The sequence below is a fragment of the Zalophus californianus genome, chromosome 7 (assembly GCF_009762305.2).
Source record: "Zalophus californianus isolate mZalCal1 chromosome 7, mZalCal1.pri.v2, whole genome shotgun sequence".
Lineage (NCBI taxonomy): Eukaryota > Metazoa > Chordata > Mammalia > Carnivora > Otariidae > Zalophus > Zalophus californianus.
Window position 1 is genome coordinate 79,323,685 of NC_045601.1, and position 23,110 is coordinate 79,346,794.

Sequence of the window (23,110 nt, forward strand, 5' to 3'; positions counted from 1 at the left end):
AACACCAGAGAGATAAGATCACATAAAGGGAGAGATGGCCAAGAAAATCTCAGTTGTTTACATCATAGTAAATGAATACGGAGTAGTGTCATCCTCTGTTAAAAGATGAAACCCCAGGAATATGGTCTGTACAGCAACCCTCAGAGTTTATTCTGCCAATGTGTGAATGGTATAGGCACTGACAAAGACCCATATTGGTGTAGGTCTAAGCATTAGCCACTATCTTCATGTAGTTCAATATGTTATTAGAAGTGTTTCTTTTATCTTTCTTTCTTTCTTTCTTTTTTTTTTTTCTATTTCCTTATTGTTTTTTTGCTTGATTGTCTTGGCAGGGTGTATGGACAGAGGCAACTAAAACATCAATTCTATACAACTGGTGCAACATAAGAATAGGTTCAGAGGTTTTGTATTTTATAATTGCACCATTGAAACCACTTTTAGGTACTGCATTTATGAGAGCAGTAGAGTTTTACCTTCAGGTATAAAAGGGATATTCTTTTTCAAAATCTCTTCATAATAACCTTGAAATATTAAATTCTGAGTGACAAATCTGTTCATTCAGTAGGTCAATTTCTTTTGTGTAGCACATTCAGTTGATAATGAAGCATAATTACTAAGATTGGAGTGAAAATTTGGAGATCTTAAAATACAAATTATGCTTTTATAAAGTAGAATTATCCAATTTTTATACTTTTTTTTCAAATTCGAACATTCTCAGGGCTGTCAGATATATTTATTTTTACAACTTGACACAGCTTCTAGCTAAGGTTGACTTTCACTGGAAACTTCAGAGAGAATAAATAGTCTTAGACAAATACAGTCTATCACATAGGGTATATTAAAAATGATTTCAAAAGAATGATTTTATTCTTTCAAGGGACATCATGTCAATATGTCTTCAAAGCAAAAACACGCCTGAAAATTCCATAGTCATTTCGCTATGTAGTCAACACTTGAACTCTGTAGAACTTTTCAATTTATTCTTGTAGGGAATGGCTTTTGCTATAGCTTTCTGCCTCTGTTACAAACAAATTGGACTGGAAAATAGTGTCTTCCAACCATAGCTTTTTCTCCTCTAAATCCCAGGCCTATTTCTTCAAAGGCAGTATCTTAGAGAATAGAATAGTCTTGTAGAAGTGTTACATGCAAGGCAGTATTTATCTAGCTTAGAAGGAGTGGTTCCATTCAGCTAGGTATTACTGAAGGTTAAATTTCAGATCATCCATTTTAACCAAACAAAACAGAAACCAGAGTCTGTTTGTCTGTCTAACTATCTATCCATCTATCATCTATCTATCTATCTATCTATCCATCCATCTATCTATCTATCCATTATCTATCTATCTATCCATGTATCTATCATCGATCTATTATCTATCATCTATCTATCTATCTGTCTATCTATCTATCTATCTATCTATCCATCTATCTATCTATCATCACCTACTCTTTACCTTCTGGTGATTTGTCAGGAATGCCCTTCCCACCCTTTTTGGCCTGGCTCACTTCTCACCCTTGAACTTTCAGGAGTCTCTAGTATTCCCTAAGTCCACAGACTCTGCTAAGTACTTTACTCTGTATGTCAGTAGCATCATGGGCATGTATTTGCCATGGTGCTTGTCCTATTGTAGGAGTAGTAGATGTTTGTGACTTGTCTCTCCAATTAGGCACATTCCCTTGAGGATAAGGCAACATGTCATCTGAGTAGCTTATACTAAGAACTAAGCATAGTTCTTGGCACCCAGTCAGTAACTGTTTGCTGATCAGATGAATTGAATAACATTATTTGTATATAACTAAATAGGTTGTAAGAAAAAAAAGAAGTAAAATGCAGTGAGCAAAGTGAATCACATGCTAGATATACCAATCTCTGAGAGCTATTCAAGAATATCTCTCCCTGAGAGCTGCTCCTGGTGCTTCCCATCAGCTACTCCTTTTTATTGATTAATCGAACCTCTTTGTTGATAAAGCAAATGCTTTTTGAGAAGGTAAGCATTTTTGGATACTCTGGTGAATACATGTGAATTTGTTTCTCAGATTTATTGTGAGAAATTTTTGCCACAGAAATAATAAAAAATTATTATTTTGCCAAAGACAAAAACAAAACAAAACAAAACAAAGCAAGAAACAAAACTTGATAGGAGAGCCAAATTTTGAGGAAGGAAATGATGTGGCACAGAGAGAAGTCTTGGGCTGGCCTCAGCAGTAAGCCAGAGCCAGGAGCAGAGTGAGGGAGGGGCTTTATGACACACATTTATTCAAACTTGTCAGCACATGAAGCTCCCATAAACCAGTGGACTGAATTTATTGCTCCAGCCAGAGACTCTGGCATCTGCCTCTCAGGAACAAAGCAAATCCCTAGAGCAGCACCTCTCTGAAATAGCATGGATATTCACTTGCTTCATCACACAACCTTAATAGTATGGGATACAGTGAATGGCTCCACCTCTAAGTGCAGTTGGTAAGAAACATGAAAGCTTGTAATATAGAGACAAATGATGTTTGGACATTTATTCTATTCTTTCTCAGTGTTCCTTCTGCATACAAGCCTGTCTTACCACTATTCAATGTTTTATCACTCTCCACCAAAATAATCAGTGGCCACAATAGGTCATGAACTAAAATGTCCACTTTTAGAGAAGAAAAGTGTAAGAGACAGAAATTTGACACTGCTGTTGTACACACTCTGAGGGATCTGCCTTCCAGTGCAATTCCAATCTGGTACAAGAATGCCATGGTCCTCTGCTTCTCCATATATTATACAAGCAGAGTCCATGCTCCTCTCTAAAGCATCCCTCCATGTGTTCACAGAATCACTTTGCACAGCTTGATGTTTTAGCAATTCCTTCCTCTCTCGTTATTATGTTTTTCTTTTTCTGCTAGATCTTTCCCATTAGTGTAAATGTATTACTATTGCTTTTATCTCATAAATTTGCCTTCCCTGTGCCCACTTCCTTAAACATCTGCATAACCTAATTTTCTCATCAATTGCAAGCCTTTGCTGGAATATCACCTTCTCAAAGAGGCTTTTCTTCATCACACCTGTTTAAAGTTGCCACTCACTCCCATCATTCATCACATTTATTCTGTAACTATTTTTCTCATAGCATTTATCATCCTATAACTATGTGGCACACTTACTTATTTGGCTGTTTAGTTTTTTTTTTTTTTTTTTGCTTGTATCCTCTTACTTAAATAAAGCTGCATAAATAAATAAGTAAACAAATACCTGATATTAGTAGGTGCTCAATGTAGGATGAACAAATTCGTAAATGATGACACATTTCATTTTTTAAAAAAGATTTTATTTATTTATTTGAGAGAGAGAGAGAGAGAACGAGCGGTGGCTGGGGGAGAGGCAGAGAGAGAGGGAGACGCTGACTCCCTGCTAAGCCTGAAGCAGGGCTCCTTCCCAGGATCCTGAGATTATGACCTGAGCCGATGTCAGAGGCTTAGCCAACCGAACCACCCAGGTGCCCTCATTTCATTTTTTGAGAGACTCAGTCTTAAGGTTTTCACTATAAAAATAATTTTTTTTTTTTATTTGAGAGAGAGAGTGAGAAAGAGAACACAAGAGGGGGTAGGGTCAGAGGGAGGAGCAGACTCGCTGCTGAGCAGGGAGCCCAATGTGGGACTCAATCCCGGGACTCCGGGATCATGACCTGAGCCAAAGGCAGTCGCTTAACCAACTGAGCCACCCAGGCACCCAGAAATAAAATTTCTTAACTAAGAATCATCATATTGCTGTTAAAAAAGTTAATATTCATTGCTTAATTGCATTCACCTTTGCTCCACAGAGCCCGATTCATTCTTGGTTCTAGAATTTCTGTTTTTTGGATTGTGTGTTCTCCCAGGTATTTCAGGTAGGATATGAAAGGTGCTTCTAGATCAACAAAATAATCTACTCTGCATCTATTATAAGGCAGAAGAAACAGTTCTTTGAGGACTTTTAAGAAGGATCTCTTTTGCACCCAGAAGCACTCATTGAGATATCCTCCTTTCCAGATGCTGTGTTCCCCTCTGGACCAGGCTTTGATAGAGAACGTAATACAAATTAATTGTTCATGAAGCTAGCCGTCATGTTTAAAGGAAACTACCTAGTGTGGTTTCTATTTAACTTGAGTCTGTAGAGTAGGTCTTCACTAATTCTTGGATGAATTGAATTCAATGCACTAATGAATTTCATTCATTACCTAACAGGGCAGAAATGCCGGAGAGGAGACTAGAAAGAGTTGGGGAAGGACCTGGGGGAAGGTCCTCTTAATGTGATGAAAAGCTCCAGCTTTAGTAAATAATTTAAAATGGAATATGGGACTAAAATAGAAATATAAAGGTAATCTTAGTACATAGTCACTATTTCCATAAACTTCTTCTTTTTAAACCATTTGGTATTGCTTTTTAAAGACGTGTGCTGACTCTTAATTGAATCTTTCCCCCTCTTATGACAAAAATTATGCTTTACTTCTGTTCGATGTATGCCTCCACCTGGCTGTAGATTTCTAAAAGTCCTCTTTCAACCCATTACTACATGTGTGTAGGCATGTGTGCTCTTGCATATGCACACACATGAAAACTTCGTATTTTCCACATGTGGTGCTTCCTTCCTGACTTCTGCCAGATTTAAAAGAGAGTTCTGTTGGGCACCTGGGTGGCTCAGATGGTTAAGCGTCTGCCTTCAGCTCAGGTCATGATACCAGGGTCCTGTGATCGAGTCCCACATCGGGCTCCTTGTTCAGCAGGGAGTCTGCTTCTCCCTCTCCCTCTGCCTCTCCCCCTGCTTGCTCTCTCTCCATCTCTCTCGCAAATGAATAAATAAAATCTTAAAAAAAATAGAGAGTTCTTTTAACTTGGAAAATGGGGATGGGTTTGTTTTTAAGATATTATAGAAAAATAAGAAATAATACTTTGTTTCCCCTAGACCCTGTTCTCAACCCTGTTTTTACATTAAAACTATCTGAAAAAAAATTTTTTTTAAATACCAACTCATGAGCCTCATCTCAATCCAATTGAATCATAATCTTACAAAGTGTAGCCAGGTACTAGTACTTCTTAAATATCACAATTCCTGTTTAATAAATTCCTCTTATTAATGGACTATGTACTTCACTACTGGTAAGAGTGATTTCTGTACCTCTATTACTCACAACTTGCTGGAACAATTTTCTATCATATTGCTTCATTTGTAAATTTTAAAAATTTGCATACTTTCTCAAAGATAAGAGAATATCTTGAGGCATTTATTCTAACCATTATCTTTATTATAATTTTCTTGGAAAAGCGTGGTGGCAAACAAATGTTCCTTGAAATGATATTCAAAATCCTTTTGTGGTTATATTAAACTTGAAATGAGATATAAGTCTCAAATGCTGTAAGTTATTTATACAAAGAAAAGGAAAATGTTACATGCTTTCTGTATTATTTAAGGCTCATCCACTCTATATACCTACTTGCATTGCCAAGGTCAAATTTGAGAATAGATAATCTCTTAGGGTACCTACTAATTTCCATGCATCCATGCATTCTTTTGTTATTTTTTTGAATAAATAATCACACTCTTTAAAACTGCATTTAGATTCTAGGAAGATAAGAATGATAAATCATAAAGCAATGAAGTACCCAGAAGAAAAACTAGGCTTAAATGTTTTATATTGTCTTTTTTTTAAAAGCACGTGATGTGATGAGTACTGGGTGTTATATGCAACTGATGAGTTATGGAACTCTACATCTGAAACTAATGATGTACTTATATGTTGGCTAACTGAATTTAAATAAAAAAAATAAAGTTAATGATAAGCTACCAAGGGAGAGAATATGAAGGTGTGGAAGTTCTGTGAAGTTTAGAGTAAGATAAATGAGTTTGAATCTCCTGTTTTTCACTTACACCCACGGCCAGTGCATTGGCAAGTCTGAATCAGACCACCCCTTGCCATCTTCATGACTACAGCCCTCAGTTGAGGTAGCAACATCAACCACCTGGATTCTTGCAACAGCTCCAGGCCCTCTCCCACCACAGAGTGGAAGTCCTTTCATATTTGGTCCTTCAAGAACCTTCTCTATGCAGTAGTCAAAGTAATCCTTGTTGTTGTTGTTTTCAGCTTTATTGAGGTATAATTGACAAATAGGAATTGTATATATTTAAGGAGTACAACTTGATATATTTTATACATCGTGAAATGATCACCACAATCAAGCTAAGTAACATATCATCATCTCACATAGTTGCTTGCTTTTTCTTTTTTTCCTCTTTCCTTCTTTCTTTTCTTTTCTTTTCCCCTCCCCCATCTGTCCCTCTCTCTTTCCCTCTCTCTTTCTTTCTCTTTTCCTTTCCTTTCCTTGTCTTTTTTTCTTTCCTTATTGTGGTGAGAACACTTAAGATCTACCCATTCAGCAAATTTCAAATATATAAATTACTGCTGTTAACTATAATCACCATGCTGAACATTAGATCTCCAGAATTTATTCATCTTGCATAATGGAAAATGTATACCCTTTGATGCTTCTCTTCATTTCCCTCTCCCCGTCCCTAGCAACCACCATTCTACACTTTGCTTCTGTGATTTTGACTATGTTAGATTCCACATGTGAGATTATACAGTATTCGTCTTTGTGTCTGACTTATTTCATTTAGCAGAATGTCCTACAGATTCATCCATGTGGTCATGAATTAAAGGAGTTTCTTCTTTTTTTAAGGCTGAAATGCTCTTAAAGCATAAGTCTGACTGCTTAAAACCCTCCACTTGCTTCTTGTTGTAATTAGAATAAATTCCACACTCTTTATTCTGGCTCTAAATTTCTGATCTCACGTTTCACTCTCTTCCCCTTGCTATGTACACTTCAATCACACAACTGTCTCTGGAATAGGCTAAGCTAATTCTTATGGTCTTACACAGATAATTCTAGAGCAAGGTAGAGATAAGATCAGGGGCTTATCTCATGCCCTCATCAGACAATGGCATATTTAATATTTTGCAAATCTGTTACTCTTCTGTGAAACTTTTTTTTTCTTTCATGAGATAGTGGGAAAGTCATTGAAAGTGTCTAGAAATGATTGAGCTATACAAGCTAAGAGACTGGAGCTATTCATTCAGGGATTGAAAGACTATTAAATAATTGATAATCAAAGATAAGGTGATTGAATTCTTCATCACAACCAAGATTGCAACCACTATTAAGCAAACACAATATGCCAGACACTGGATTGAATATTGTAGTTGATAAAAAAGTGGATGAAGATAAAACAGCCTTTGCTCTTAATTGCTTAAAATCTGGAAGAGAGGTTAAGGCAAGCCCAATGACAATGCTACTCCTAAGCAGAATCTGTGTCATAAGAGTCAGACTTTAAGGGGCAGGGGTTTTACAAATGAGGGTGTGATAGGTCTGACTCCCACTGTAAGCAATGGTGGTTTAACAGTTTGCATATCTGTTCCCCAGTCTGTTAGAATTGCTTCTCCTTAATTGAATGGAAATATAAGGTTAGTTAGGTTTGGGGATCAAGAAACTGAGGAAAACTTAATAAAGGGGTTGGCATTTGAGCTGGACCCGGAAAATGGGGGAGATAATAGAATATGTTTTTATTATCTCTTTCTTAATTTGGTCATGGTTTTCACCAAGAAAATACAATGAGCTTTGTGATTTTGCAGAAGTAGCTTGCTGAATGTTACTGGTCTAGTCTTCCAATATTTTTTTTAAGGAACATAGGACTCCAGTCTCTGGAATGAAAAGTAAACCGACCTGAGCCTTCCTTCCCTAGCTTGTAAAGTGTCCAATTTGTATGACTATTGTAAAGCTTAGAGGGAATAATGTGAAATATCTGACATATAGGTGGTTAATTAATGCTAGCTGTCACTTTTACTTTTTAATAACTGGAGAAACTTTATATTACAGAAAGTAAGCAGAATTGTGGGATGGTTAAAAGTGTGTACTCTGTATTGATCAGATGGTCTTTGAATTCTGTCTCTGTCACCTCATTTGCTTTATGATCTTGAGTTAAGTAACCTAACCTTGCTTTGCTTCACTCATCTGTGAATTGGGGGTTATAATGTATCCTATCTCAGAGGGCTGTTGTGGGGATATTACATCAGATAATTCATACAAAATGTCTGCTGTGCTCAAAAATATGTAATATTTTATAATAATCATTACTATTTATATCTTTAATATAGGGTTGTTAATCTGATGATCTATATGATCTGTCGACACATGCCAGGTGAATTACTTTTTTATGGACAGATTATTCTGAAATAAAAAAGCTTCAGCTAATCAAATATATAGGTCCTGAGTGTTATTTTGAAGCATCTGCCATTTGGTATTCTCATTTTATTTGACCATGTTACCAGTGGCTTTTGTTTGTCTGTTGGTTGGTTGGGTTATTTTTTTGTTTTGTTTTTTTTTACTTATGTTTTTATTATTAACTATTTATCACTGATTATTTTTTTTAAATGAAGAGAGAGGGTAAATTCAGGAAGCAATGGAAGGTATATCCCCTGATTTTGTAACAGCTAAGAAAGATGAATACAAAGGAAAAAGTAATCTTGTTAGAAAAGAATGCCTTCAGGGATCCTGGAGAATTAAGGCTAGAATTTTTCTGTTTTGAGCCAAGCAGAAATAAAGAAGTAAAGATTGGAAAGTGGAGAGATTTTTGCCCATGAGAGGAATTTCTTGCTTCACGGTTTCCTCTTAAACCTCATTATATAAGTTAACTGATTGCTTTTCCCCAAACTCAAATTTAGGTCCTAAGTATAGAAGAGCAATTCTAGTAAAACACTTATATGTAAATCTTTTGGAGTAAAACATTTTATTTCTATATGCTTATAATTATTTTCTGGCTTACTTAGAAATGTATGTAATTTGAAAATTCCGGAACTGAGGTAATCATGAAAAAATATTTGGTCCACCTCAATAAGAAATGAGGCTTATTGGTTCAGTTTCCCTCAGCCAGCCTGATGAACAGAAAGACTGCCACCAGCCGAATTCTGGAAGAGGAAGGTATTGCAACTACTCCACCTAACTTCTTAGTGCAGGTTTCATATCTAAATGCAACACGGCAGAGATCTACCTGTTTCTTCAAGGGAGGGAAGAGCTATACTGCTCACTTCAAAGTACCTCCCTGTCCTTTTCATGTATTCTGCACTCCAGCCAAATTGAGTAACTATCTTGTTGCCTCCATTATTTCCCAGGAATTTTGAATTTGTATACACAGTCACCCCCACCTGCAGGTATCACCCCCATGTCCACACACCCAAACCTAACTCATCATCTAATCTTGGTTGACATGCAGCTTGTCCTTTGAAACCTTTCCTATTTTCAACAAGAAATGATCCTATACTTTACACAAGTCTCCTAGCTCTTCCTCAGGACTTCTAATATGGCATTTTATTCACCACATTTATTGTGTACCTACAATATGCCAAACAGTGTTAAGGATATATCAGTGGCTAAAGCAGTCAGAAATCCTTGTGAACTTGGGCACCTGGGTGGCTCAGTCATTAAGTGTCTGCCTTCGGCTCAGGTCATGATCCCAGGGTCCTGGAATTGAGCGCCTCATCGGGCTCCCTGCTCTGCAGGGGGTCTGCTTCTCCCTCTCCCACTCCCCCTGCTTGTGTTCCCTCTTTTGCTGTGTCTATCTCTGTCAAATAAATGAATAAAATCTTTAAAAAAAAGAAATCCTTGTGAACTTAATAAACAAGTTAAAAATATGTGTTAGTGATTTATGCTAAAAAGAAGAATGTAGAAGAACAGGAAAATAGGAACTGGAAAGACAGCAATTTTATGTGGTCAGAAGAGTCCTGACTGCAAAGGAGACATGAGGGTAAAAGACCAGAAGCGTGACAGGTGGACATGTAGAAAGAGCACTCAGCAGAGGGAAGAACAAGCGTGAAGACTCTGGGTGGGAGAGGACCTCATGTGGGATGTCGTTGGGCTAGGATTGGAGTGACCAAGAGGGAAAGGAGTCATAGAAGTGAGCAGTGGGGGTCCTAGAGGAGCATGAGGAAGAACAGGCAGATGATAGAGGTCCTTACAAGGAATGACTTTTTCTCAGGGTTAAATGATCAAACCATAGTAGGGGTCTTGACCACCACAAAGGAATGATAGAACTTGTATTTTAATAGGAGAAGCAATGCAACAGTGAGAGCATGTGGATTCTGGAAATATTCTGAAGATAGAACCTATTGAATTTATTGAAAGCTTGACCATCAGGAGAAAAAGAGGAGCAAGTGAAACTCAAAGGCCTGTGACCTGAATAATTGGAAATAAGGAGCTTCCCTTAGCTGAAATGGAGAAAGCTATAAAAGGAAGAGGAAGGGGTGTGCCAGACATTCTGGTTTGAACATGTACAGTTTAAGATTACTGCCCTGTCTGTGGTCAGTTGGTTATATAAGTTTTAAGTTAGGGAGCAATTGGGAGCAATTAATATCAGTGATACCAATTTGGGAGTTAAAAGGATTTATTTTGCTTCTTTTTTTTAGTTCTATTTTTATTCTTTTGAGAGGTTTCCATACTGTTTTCCACAGTGGTTGCACTGATTTATGTTCCCATCATTAGTGTACAAGGGTTTTCCTTTCTCCACATTCTCACTGACTGTTGTTATTTCTAGTGTTTTTGAGAATAGCCATTCTAACAGGTGTGAGGTGACATTTCATTGTGGTTTTAATTTGCATTTCCCTGATGTTTAGTGATGTCTAAAACCTTTTCATATACCTGTTGGCCATTTGTATGTCTATTCAGGAAAAATGTCTATTCAGGTTTCTTGTTCATTTTTAAAATTGGTTATTTGTTTTTTTGCTATTGAGTTATATGAATTCCTTTTGTATTATTGGTATTAACCCTATTGAATATGTTGATTGCAAATATTTTCTCCCATTCCATAGGTCGTCTTTTCATTTTGTTGATGGTTTGTTTTGCTGTGCAGAATCTTCTTAGTGTGATGTAGTCTCACTTATTATTTTTGCTTTGGTTACATTTGCTTTCGGTGTCAAATCCAAAATCTTAAAAAAAAAAAAAGTACCTTGAAAGCTTTAAGTCACTAAACAGGTGTGAACTCTGTTCAACCTTGCAAGTTTTAAAAGTATAAAACTCTGCTACTATTATATATATGATTGGATATTTCCCAAGGACTTTAGTATTAAGATAAAAGAATACAGACTTGAATTCTGCAATAAAAAGCATGCATTCCTTAACTTCAGTGTCCAGCAAAGGCTGATCAGATTTTTCAGGCCCATGATCCTGATGGGGACAAAGAGAAACTCTGGAAAAAATTTATATTTAAAAAATTCTGCCTGAAAGCACTGGAGAACCAATAATACAGTGAAGAATTATATGGCTAAGATCATTTAAAAGAAAGAAATACAGAGAAGGAAACTTGGCATTTGGGGCTGCTTTCACCTTGTATTGTCTGTTAATTTCAGGGGGAAAAAAAGCCACTTTTTTTTTCCCATGGAAGCTGAGAAGCTAAACAGAGCTTTTGATTGTTTTGCAGGTCTAAGGGGACAAAAAAAAATGGAGTAAATGAATGTCCATAAAGACAAAAATGTAGTAAAGTTTTTATGCTTTGTTCTGAGATCATAATGGGGATAGGAAAAAAAGTAGAGGAAATAGGGTGGCTCTTAGAAGTTGAAAACTTAAGTACTCACAAAAACCCACACACAGTTGTTTATAGCTGCTTTATTCATAATTGTTAAAGCTTGAATCAACGGAGATGCCCTTCAGTAGGTGAACAGATAAATGAAGTGTGGAACATCTGGACCATAGAATATTATTCAGCATTAAAAAGAAATGAGCTATCAAGTCATGAAAATACATAGAAGAAAATTAAATGCATATTACTAAGTAAAATAAACCGAATCTGAAAGGCCACTTACTGTATGATTCCAGCTATATGATGTTCTGGAAAGGCAAAACTGTGAAGGCAGTAAAAAGGCCAATGATTGCCAGAATTAGAGGAAGAGAGAAATGAATAAGAGAAGCACAGTTTTTAGGGCAGCAGAAATACTCTATATGGTATTATAATGATGGATACATGTCATTATACATTTGTCCAAACCCATAGAATGTACCACACTAAGAGGGAATGGTAATGTAAAGTAAGGACTTTAGGTGATGATGATGTATCAGTGCAGGTTCATCAATGGTAACAAATGTATCACTCTGGTGAGGGATGTTGATAATGGAGAAGGCTCTGCACATGTGGGAGCAGGGGTTATCTGGGTAATCTCTGTACTTTCCTCTCAATTTTGTGGCAAATCTAAAACTGCTATAAAAAAATAAAGTTTTTTGTTTTTTTTTTTAAATGGGTAGCTGCAAGGTGCCTGGGTGACTTAGTTAAGCGTCTGCTTTCGTGTCAGGTCAAGATCCGGGGGTCCTGGGATCGAGCCCTACATAGGGCTTCCTGCTCAGCGGGGAGCCTGCTTCTCCCTCTGTCTCTGCCCCTTCCTCTGCTCCTCCCTCTGCTTGTGCCCTTACTCTCTTGTGCTCTCTCTCACGCTCTCTCTCTCTTCAATGAATAAATAAAATCTTTTAAAAAAAATGGGTAGCTGCGCTGCAAATAGACAACTTACATTTTTGAAAGTAGAATAAATCACACATAGAAAAATTTAATCAGTGAGGGCATAATAACACTTAACACTCTTGATTTTTTTATAGAATTATACTAAGCAAAATAATTTTCTTATTTAGCATACATAAAAACCTAGGCACTAGACATTATTATTAACCTCATTTTGGAAATGGAAGAACCAAGTCTTACACAGTGTAAGTAACTTTTCCAAACATTGGATCTAGGATTTGGAAGAAAGCGGCCTTATCAGAATTCATGTTCTTGCTATACAAAAGAAGCTGAAACAATTGCAAAAAGAAAAATTTCTATTCAATATTTTCAAATCATGAAAAGTTGTAGTAACTGATATTGATGAAAAACTTCCTGTCATATTCGCAAAAAATCATAGAATTTCAGGATTGAAAGGGAACTTAGATACCATCCTTCTATCTGAATACTTTCCATCAAATGGTAATTACTCTTCCTTTTGGGCACCACTAATGATAATTAGCTCTTCGTTCTAGTAAAGGTTCATATTATTAGAAACAAGTCATCTTTTTGTAGAGGTGAAATTTGTGGGACTTTGTTTTGTCTTAGCTTCCAATCACTGACTCTAAATCTGTCCCTGATCAATTCAGAATAAGTAATTCAGATTATACTAAGTAGTTTTGAGATACTTAGATAAATTTATCAAGTTTTGCATAAATTATTTTTTCTTTAGGCTAAGTATTCCCAATTTTTTCTTCTTTTTCTCATATGGCATAATTCCTGATAGCCTTATTCAGGATATGCTCATTTGTCTGTTTCCATTATTGGTATAATTGGGAAATTTCATAGAATAATTAAGAAATTATTATGTGAATAAAGGAGAAATAACTTACGTCAATATTTGGGATGTGATAAGAATCTTTTTCTTTTAAATTTTCTTGAGAGTTCAAAGTGGTGATGTTCTCAGTTTCTCCTGTTTACAAGAATAGGCCATCTTAAAAATTGCAAAAACTTCATTTGTTTTTAATTTACTCAAATTTCTCTATTCTCCTTTTTGGGCTCAGAAAATAAAGTTATGCAGCAGTGTTATCTTTTTTTTCAGTGTAAGATTCTTTCTTTCTTTCTTTCTTTCTTTCTTTCTTTCTTTCTTTCTTTCTTTCTTTCTTTCTTTCTTTCTTTCTTTCTTTCTTTCTTTCTAGAGAGAAAGCACACATGTGTGCATGCATGAGAGCCAGTGGGGAAGGGGCAGAGGGAGAGGGAGAATCCCAAGAAGGCTTCACACTCAGAACAGAGTCCAATGCAGGGCTCCATCCCAGGATTGTGACCTGAGCCAAAATCAAGAGTCAGATGCCTAACCAACTGAGCCACCTAGGTGCCTATAAGATTCCTAGCAGAGGGATTGCTGGATAAGAATTTGTTTTAGGCTGCATAATTATGCAGCCATCAAAAGGAATGAAATCTTGCCATTTACAATGACGTGGATGGAACTGGAGGGTATTATGCTGAGCGAAATAAGTCAATCAGAGAAAGACATGTATCATATGACCTCACTGATATGAGGAATTCTTAATCTCAGGAAACAAAATGAGGGTTGCTGGAGTGGGGGGTGGGTGGGAGGGATGGGGTGGCTGGGTGATAGACATTGATTGGGGAGGGTATGTGCTATGGTGAGCACTGTGAATTGTGTAAGACTGTTGAATCACAGACCTGTACCTTTGAAACAAATAATACATTATATGTTAAAAGAAAAAGAAAAAGAAAAAGAAAATAGCAGGAAGGGAAAAATGAAGGGGGGGGAATTGGAGGGGGAGATGAACCACGAGAGACTATGGACTCTGAGAAACAAACTGAGGGTTCTAGAGGGCTGGGGCGTTGGGGGATGGGTTAGCCTGGTGATGGTATTAAAGAGGGGACATACTGAATGGAGCACTGGATGTTATACGCAAACAATGAATCATGAAACACTACATCAAAAACTAATGATGTAATATATGGTCATTAACATAACATAATTAAAAAAAAGAATTTGTTTTAGGGAGGATAGAGGCTAAGTTGCTGTAACAAAGAAAATTCCAAAATACAATGGCTTGAATGTAATAGAATTTTATTTCTCTCGCAGAAAACAGTCTAACCAGCAGGACAGCTCTGCCTCATGAAATCTTTTAGAGATGGAGGCTTCCTCCATCTCATTCTTGTTCAGACATTGCCCTCATCTTCATAATCAAAACTGTGCCACTGCTCAAATCCTTGAAGCCTAAAGGAAGGAGAACAGCAGTTCAGGACAAGCAACTTGACTTTTAAATTGGAACTGACCTAGACATTGTATATGTATGAATTTTGCTCTATTTCCTTAAGAGAATGGAGTCCTGTAACCAATCTGGTTGCCAGGGCACCAGGAAATGTGGTCCCTAGCTATGAAGCCATGAGCCCAGCTTCAGCAATTTTACTGTGAAAAGAACCAGGAATTAAAATTTGGTGTATGTTAATCTCTGCCACAGAGATTATATACTTTCTATGAATCTTGAGATATTTTTCAAAATTGTTCTACGAAGTGTTCATTAACTGAGTCTATTCAAAATGTTAGTAACCACAATAATCTGTAATGTTAACAAATAAAAAATTTCAACTCTGTGAAATCATTAATAAGATCAACATCAACATTCTGTTTGGGAAATAATTGACTCGGTAAGCCAACATCTCATTTTATAGAAACAGAAGGGTGTGGGCGTGTTACCAATTTGTATGCTGACCACAAGCATTTACAGTGTCATGGGCTTTAGTGAATATCATCTACATGAAGGATAGGGAGCAGAACTTCATCTTGTAGGTTGCTAAAGGAGTCATTTAACATACTTTCTTTTGTACCACCCTCTCTGTGGCACTTGCTATTTTGCTCTGAATGCCATCTCACCAAACATCCACTCAAAGCTATAATCTAGTAATATTATAATGATAAAATAATTCACATTTTTCACAGATGCTGGTGTTTTTTCAAACGAGTATCGCTTGCATTGGCGAGTCACTTGCTACTTTTTCACTGTTATATCAAAAATAGTGTTTGCGCACACGAGATAAAATGACTAAGTGAAACTCAAAATTTGCATATGTGTAGTCATTTTTGAGGACATCAAAATATATCATACCACACATTAATAAAGTAATCAGATGAGATCGGGCATGTTCAGGGTGGTATGGCTGTAGACATTAATAAAGTAACCAAAACCTCTTTCTGCATTCCTTCACTTCCAAATTATAGGCAAAGGAAGCTTGTGCTATTCATTTCTGACATGCTGGATTCTAGTCTCTCTCAACGTATTTTCTGTTCGTATTCATCTTTAAAAGTTTTGCTTCAGGATCGTCTCATCGAACTGCACAAATTCTGAAGGAAGAAGGCAACACACACAGAATTTCAAATGCATCTCCACTCTTAAGCTTGAGTTGGCCAGTGCACAGCCATTCACTAGAACCTCCTCTAGGAGAGTTCTGTACTGGATACAGTCAATGGGAAGGAAAGAGTCTCTGACCTCCAGGATCTTACACGTTAGTTTGTGAAGATAAAATATACTCTAAGAGGCAGCCATTTACCAACTAAATTTTAAAATAAGCCTTGACTCATTGCTTTTCTGCACTCCAACATCCAATTAATCGTAAATTCTCATATTTTAGTTTCTCATCCCCACAGCTACCAGTTTATCATCATTGCAATAGCATTTTCACTTGTTCTGCTGGCTGGGGTCTGTTTATCTCCCTCCAATCCACTCTCACTGAGAGAGGTTCCCTGCACTCTTCACCTTACTTTGGAACACATATAGCAAAATTTATTGATGAGTTAATTGTCACATATGGGGAAAATTTAACACAAGTAAGGTGATGACTCAGTCCACATGCACATAACCCATCTGTGAATCAGTCAGTAAACTGTCCTGCCTCCTTTCTCCATGTTCTTCTGGAACATACTTAATCTGTGCCTTTCATAAGAGAATGAATGTCCACAATGATGTCATCTGAATTCTCAGTTTAAAACCTTTCAATATGCCCTCAATATTCTTGAAGTCGACACCCTCTTACACTGACTCTTGAAATTTTTTTTTTTTTGAAACAAACTCTTTTTTTTTTTTTAAAGATTTTATTTATTTATTTGAGAGAGAGAGAATGAGAGATAGAGAGCACGAGAGGGAAGAGGGTCAGAGGGAGGAGCAGACTCCCTGCCGAGCAGGGAGCCCGATGTGGGACTCGATCCCGGGACTCCGGGATCATGACCTGAGCCGAAGGCAGTCGCTTAACCAACTGAGCCACCCAGGCACCCTGACTCTTGAAATTTTTGATGTGGTGTTGCCTTGCTCTCTGAGTTTATCTCTAATCATTACTCTCCTCATGTGCTGAAGGCTGCCATTTTAAACTCTGTCATTACCCACACTTTACACCTTCTCTTGCCTGTAGACTTTTGTTCCTGCTGTTTCTTTCCTGGAAATGATATCCCTTTCACTTTTCTTGTAAATTCCTCCTTTTCTTCCATGGTCCCAGGCTAAGAACTAAGGTTATCTCTCTTAAATGATCCCTTAAAAAACTGTACCTCTTTCATCATAACCCTAATAGAATTGTATTGTTATTGTCAACTTATTTGTTCAGATTCCCATGGAAACTCAAAGTCCTTGAACTACGATATGATTTTGTCCTTTTCTGCCAGCTGGTTAGTACAATATTTAACACATAACAAATATACAATAATTATTTGTTAAAATTAAATTCATAAAGAAACAATGTATGGTATAGGTTAAATGTATGTGTGCCAGATTAAGAAAAAAAAGTTTTACTGTTTGTTAAATATTTACTCTATGCCAGACATTGTTGATAACATGGTGAACATGATAATACTCCTGTCATCCTAGAACTCTAGTTTAGTGTAGTTCCTTTTTCCTCTTTTCTCCATAAATCTTACTTAACTGCCACATTTGTCACTGTCACCTTTTTAGAAAATACTTGGGAGAACCCCAAATTTAAATCTAAGTCCCTACAAATAACAAAGTTAGAGAATACTGGAATTTATTATTGAAATAAAATTTCCTTGAATCTAGTAGCAGGAAACTGATTGACCTTTCAAAAGAGATACATAGCGTGAGAGGGAATGCAGAAAGACTTCTTCCAAAAAAAAAAAAATGAGTAGCTTGGCTGGAGTAAAAATAATCTAAGGGTACAAAATAGGAGGTCTGAGGATTGTAAATGAGATATGAGTCATGGAAAGGGATTTGGGGAAATGAAGACCTGAATGATTAAGCTTTGCGTAAGTAGGAGTTACATTATCCCAGTAGACTGACATACAGTATGGGTGGGGGAGGGGCTAAATGGATGAGGGGTATTCAGAAGGACACTTGTGATGAGCACTGGGTGGGTTATATGTAAGTGATGAATCATTAAATTCTACTCCTGAAACCAATATTACACTATATGTTAACTAACTAGAATTTAAATAAAAACTTTTAAAAAAAGATTGACATTCAACAACAATAGAATAGATGATTTACAAGTAAGATATGTAATGAACATTTTTTAAGCATCTGAGTTATATAGGAATATGAAATGAGAAGCTTTAAATTACAGTGAAAACTTGGAAATGCATTAAAACATCTTCAACAATCTCTAACGAAGACAGAACATTTTAGAGCCTAGCAATTTTAGTCTTTAAAACATTAGTTAAATGCCCATGCTGGCATGAATAACTTCGACCTTAAATAGTTTTGTTTAAAAGCTTAAAAAATTATCACAGTCTAGAACTTTGTGAGATTGTTATATTTTGAACATGAGAAAATTTTAAGATATACATCAGCAGTGTTTGTCTTTAGAGGCACCTGAGTGGCTCAGTCAGTTAAGCATCCAACTCTTGATCTCAGCTCAGTTCTCGATCTCATGGTCCTGAGTTCAAGCCCTGCTGGGGCTCCATGCTGGGTGTGGAGCTTACTTAAAAAAAAAAAGTGTTGTCTTTATATGTTTGAAAGATATCTGAAGAGGATGATAACCTCCTAATCTACATCCTGAAGACAGAATGAAAAGAAATGTGCCTTCACTGTGTGAAAATGAATAAAAGAAACCTCACTTAAAATGCAGTTGGGAAGCCCTGATAGGGGAACTGTCACACACTGGTTACAGCTTGAGGAGTTCAGCAGGAAGAAGGAAGATTTCTTCCCAGCGCAGCAACAGCAAGGTGCCCTTGCCTGCAGCCAATGAGAAGCCGCCCCACTTGGAGCTCTCATTTTCCTCCGCTGGACTTCTGAGAAACCGGTCCCAATTCCCCTTTTTTTCTCTGTTTTTTTTTTTTCCTTTGTTTTCTAGACTTGCTTATGCTTCACCATGGTTTGCTTGTGGTTGTTAGGAGAGAGAGACAGTCTGCGTTGTGTGAATGAAGATCTAGGTCCTTGGATTCTCCACCAAAAGATTTAGGTGAAGATCTGCCCTCAGAATAGACAGCCAGAAGGAAAGTAGCAAGTACAAAGCAGTTTATTAAAGCGAAAAGTACACTCTCAAGGTGGGAGAGCGGGTAGGTGCCCCTAGGTTGTTTTGGGATTGGATATTATTAGGTCTTTCTGTGCTGGGAGGAGCTGTGACTGTAGTGGGGTGGTCTCTAATGGAGGCTGTTTCCAACCATTTGGGGGACTCCTCCCACAAGTGGGTTGGGGGAGCTTTTTAACCCTGCAAGGTTTCTATCAGAACCATTATGGCAGCCTTTCTCCATCAGCTGGCTGTTCTTGCAACACGAAGGCTTTGTAATGAATGTAGGGGTTACCCTGGGGCAGAGGTGGAAAAGGAGAGTGCAGGCTCTGCACCTGTGGCTCTCGGTCTGTCAGGACCAAGGTCTTGGAAGCCACAGGGTAAGGATGCTGAGCTCCGGGGCTTATAATATGTAGCTCTTTTCTTCTTCTTCTTCTTCTTCTTCTTCTTCTTCTTCTTCTTCTTCTTCTTCTGCTTCTGCTTCTGCTTCTGCTTCTGCTTCTGCTTCTGCTTCTGCTTCTGCTTCTGCTTCTTCTGCTTCTTCTGCTTCTTCTTCTTCTTCTTTTTTTTACTTTATTTTGTTTTTATCACTGTCCTTACCTCCAGCTCATGTCTTTCCCATTCCCCTTCAAGGACTTGGGACTCTGCCTCTGGGCGTTCCTTCTGCTCTCCGGTCTAGCTTCTACCTAATATCCTGAACAGCAGTTACTCTGTCATTCTTGAATAAACTCATTTTGCTGACATAATAACTGGCTATTTTATTATTTTAAGGTTGACAACTGAAATAGAAGAGCTTTGGGATGGATACAAGAAGAACCTTACACACATTAGAGATTGCTAAACACATTTACTTGGACTCACAAAGAGGAAGTTTTTAAAAATTAATATAAATGTTCCAATATGTAGTTAAAAAAATGCTACTCCAATCAAGAACTAATGATGTAATGTATGGTGATTAACATAACAATAAAAAATTAAAAAAATGCTACTCCTATTGATGTTGGATTATCGAGCCCAACAGTCAAGAAAGAATTCTTGAGACACCTTAAGGTGCAAAAAAGTAATTTTATTAAAGCAGGGGGCCAGGACCCATGGGCAGAAAGAGTGGCACTGGGGCTGTGAGGAGTGACTGGTTATATACTTTTTAGTTAGTGGTGGTTAGGGGATAGCCTAAGTCTCTAAGGACTTTGGAAGCAAGGCTTTCAGAACCTTGCGGGGCTAGCTTCTTATGTTAAGGTTACTTTTAGTCTTTGAAGATTTATTTATTTTATTGAGAGAAAGAGAGAGAACACGGGAGTGAGCGGAAGGAGCAGAGGGAGAGGGAGAGAGAAACTCAAGCCGACTCTGCACTGAACGTGGAGCCAGAATCGGGTCTCGATCTCACCAGCCTGAGATCTAAGATTTAATTTAAACTACATTTCTCTTGCCCTTGTTTCCCTGATCACTACCATTTTCAAGAGAGAATAGTACAAGCAACTATCATTTTGCAGGAAAAATTATTTACTGTTTATTTCTTGTTTGAGAGTTCATCCTAGCTCCTACCAAGAAAACTGAAAGTTCTTGGAGTTTGATTAGTAAAGCAATAGATGATTCAAATTCTAGTTAACATACATTGCAATATTGGTTTCTGGAGTAGAATTCAGTGACTCATCACTTACATACAACACCCAGTGCTCATCACAAGTGCCCTCTTTAATACCTATCACCGAACTAGCCCATTCCCCACCCACCTCCCTCCATCAACTCTCAGTTTGTTCTCTATCATTAAGTCTCATGGTTTGTTTCCCTCTCTTTTTTCTATTCCCCCTTCCCATATGTTCATCTGTTTTCTCTCTTAAATTCCACTTTTGAGCGAGATCATATGGTATTTTTCTTTCTCTGACTGACTTATTTCACTTAGCATAATATACTCTAGCTCCATCCATGTTGTTGCAAATGGGAAGATTTCCTTTTTTGATGGCTGAGTAATATTCCATTGTGTGTGTGTGTGTGTGTGTGTGTGTGTGTGTGTGTATACCACATCTTCTTTATCCATTCATCAGTTGATGGACACACTTGGGTTCTCTCTTTTTCCCTTTGACTATCTTCTGAATTAAAATGTATGTCTTAAAGTAAAAATTTCCAGGAATCTAGAAGTCTATTTTAAATACCCTTCTTAAAAGAAAATTATCACTAGCTACTTAAAGCAGGTATGTACTCTTTTAAAGTGGTGTTCTACTTCCTACTAGATACATCGCCAGAAGTAAGGAAAACAAAAGCAAAAATGAACTATTGGGATTTCATTATGATAAAAAGCTTACCTATATATATAAATATATATATACCACATCTTCTTTATCCATTCATCAGTTGATGGACACTTGGGTTCTCTTCTTACTTTGGCTATTGTTGATAGTGCTGCTATAAACATTGGGGCGCATGGACCCCTTTGAATCTGCATTTTTGTATCCTTTGGGTAAATACCTAGTAGTGCAATTGCTGGATTCTAGGGTAGTTCTATTTTTAAATTTTGAGGAACCTCCATACTGTTCTCCAGAGTGGTTGCACCAGCTTGCATTCCCACCAACAAGGCAAGACAGTTCCCCTTTCTCTGCATGCTCAACAACACCTGTTGTTTCTTGTGTTGTTAATTTTAGCCATTCTGATAGGTGTGAGGTGGTATCTCCTCGTGGTTTTGATTTGTATTTCCCTGATGGTGAGTGATGTTGAGCATCTTTTCATGTGTCTGTTAGCCATCTGTGTGTCTTTGGAAAAGTGTCTAATCATGTCTTCTGCCCATTTCTTAACTGGATTATTTGTTTTTTGGGTGTTGACTTTGATAAATTCTTTGTAGATTTTGGATATTAACCCTTTATCAGATATGCTATTTGCAAATATCTTCTCACATTCTGTAGGCTGCCTTTTAGTTTTGTTGATTGTTTTCTTCACTGTGCAGAAGCTTTTTATCATGATGAAATCCCAATAGTTCATTTTTGCTTTTGTTTTCCTTGCTTCTGGTGACGTATCTAGTAGGAAGTAGAGCACCACTTTATAAGAGTACATGCCTGCTTTAAGTAGCTAGTGATAATTTTCTTTTAAGAAGGGTATTTAAAATAGACTTCTAGATTCCTGGAAATTTTTACTTTGAGACATACATTTTAATTCAGTCGACTGAAAATCTTTCTAAGGAAGATAGTCAAAGGGAAAAAGAGTAGAAATGAAAAAGTCAGAGAATGGATAAAGAAGGAAGAGGAACGGGGTGTGGGTAAAAGTAATAGAGGCAAAAGTAAGAACACAAATGTGAAGAGACAGAGGATTTGAAGGAATGCAAAATGTATGTTGTGTACCCCTTACACTGAGACTAGTTAGTGTGACTGACAAGAAATCTCAAATTTCTTTCAGAAACCCACATCTGCATCAGTAGTTTTTAAAAGGTCTCCATACCAGAAGCATCAGTAGCACCTGGGAGCTTGTTAGACTTGCAAATTCTTGGGTCCCCACCCAGAATGCCTGAATCAGAATTTAGGGGATGTGGCACAGCAATCTGTGTTTTAACAAGCCCCCTGGGGGAGCTGACACACCCTTAAATTGAGTACCACTTTTATTTCTTGTTCATGCAACTGTTTATTGAAGATATTCAGCAGGTGACCTTCAAGAGTTCAAGACTCGGACTTAATAGGATCCTTTGGCTCTCCCTGCCTCTACATCTGCACAGTCCTTCCTAATCAGCTCTGACTAGACCCTGATTCTGCTTTCCGGAGAGGCACTCCCTTCTCTGGTGTTCTGAGAGCAACTTTCATGTTCATCCCCCTCCTTGGCCGAATCTAAAGTAAGTAATGGGAATTATGTTTTGTCTGTTCTATGGTTTTATACTTTTAACAGCCCACTATCTGTTCATGCCCTTTTGGAGGCCTGAATGTTATTTAACTATCCACATAGCCAAATTTTGTTTGTTTTTATCCAGGTTTATGGTTTCATGGGCAATATAATTTCTTTAAAAATTCCTTCCATAGTCTGATTAGATATTTAATTTATAGGCTTCTAAGCTATTCTATATGCTACTGTGCCAGTAACTATACCCAAAATTCTTTACTAAGTGTAATTCTTAAGACTGATTACTTTTTTTTT

General features: G+C 37.2%; 1 long non-coding RNA gene across 1 annotated transcript in view; it reads left to right on the forward strand.

Annotated features, from left to right (window-relative positions):
• The window catches only part of LOC113927274, a 100,235-nt gene extending 84,849 nt beyond the window's left edge, over positions 1–15,386 (forward strand). Inside the window, exon 5 of the long non-coding RNA XR_003521567.2 lies at positions 14,640–15,386. This is a non-coding gene — a long non-coding RNA (uncharacterized LOC113927274). The remainder of the gene's footprint in view (positions 1–14,639) is intronic.
• Positions 15,387–23,110: the final 7,724 nt, after the last annotated feature.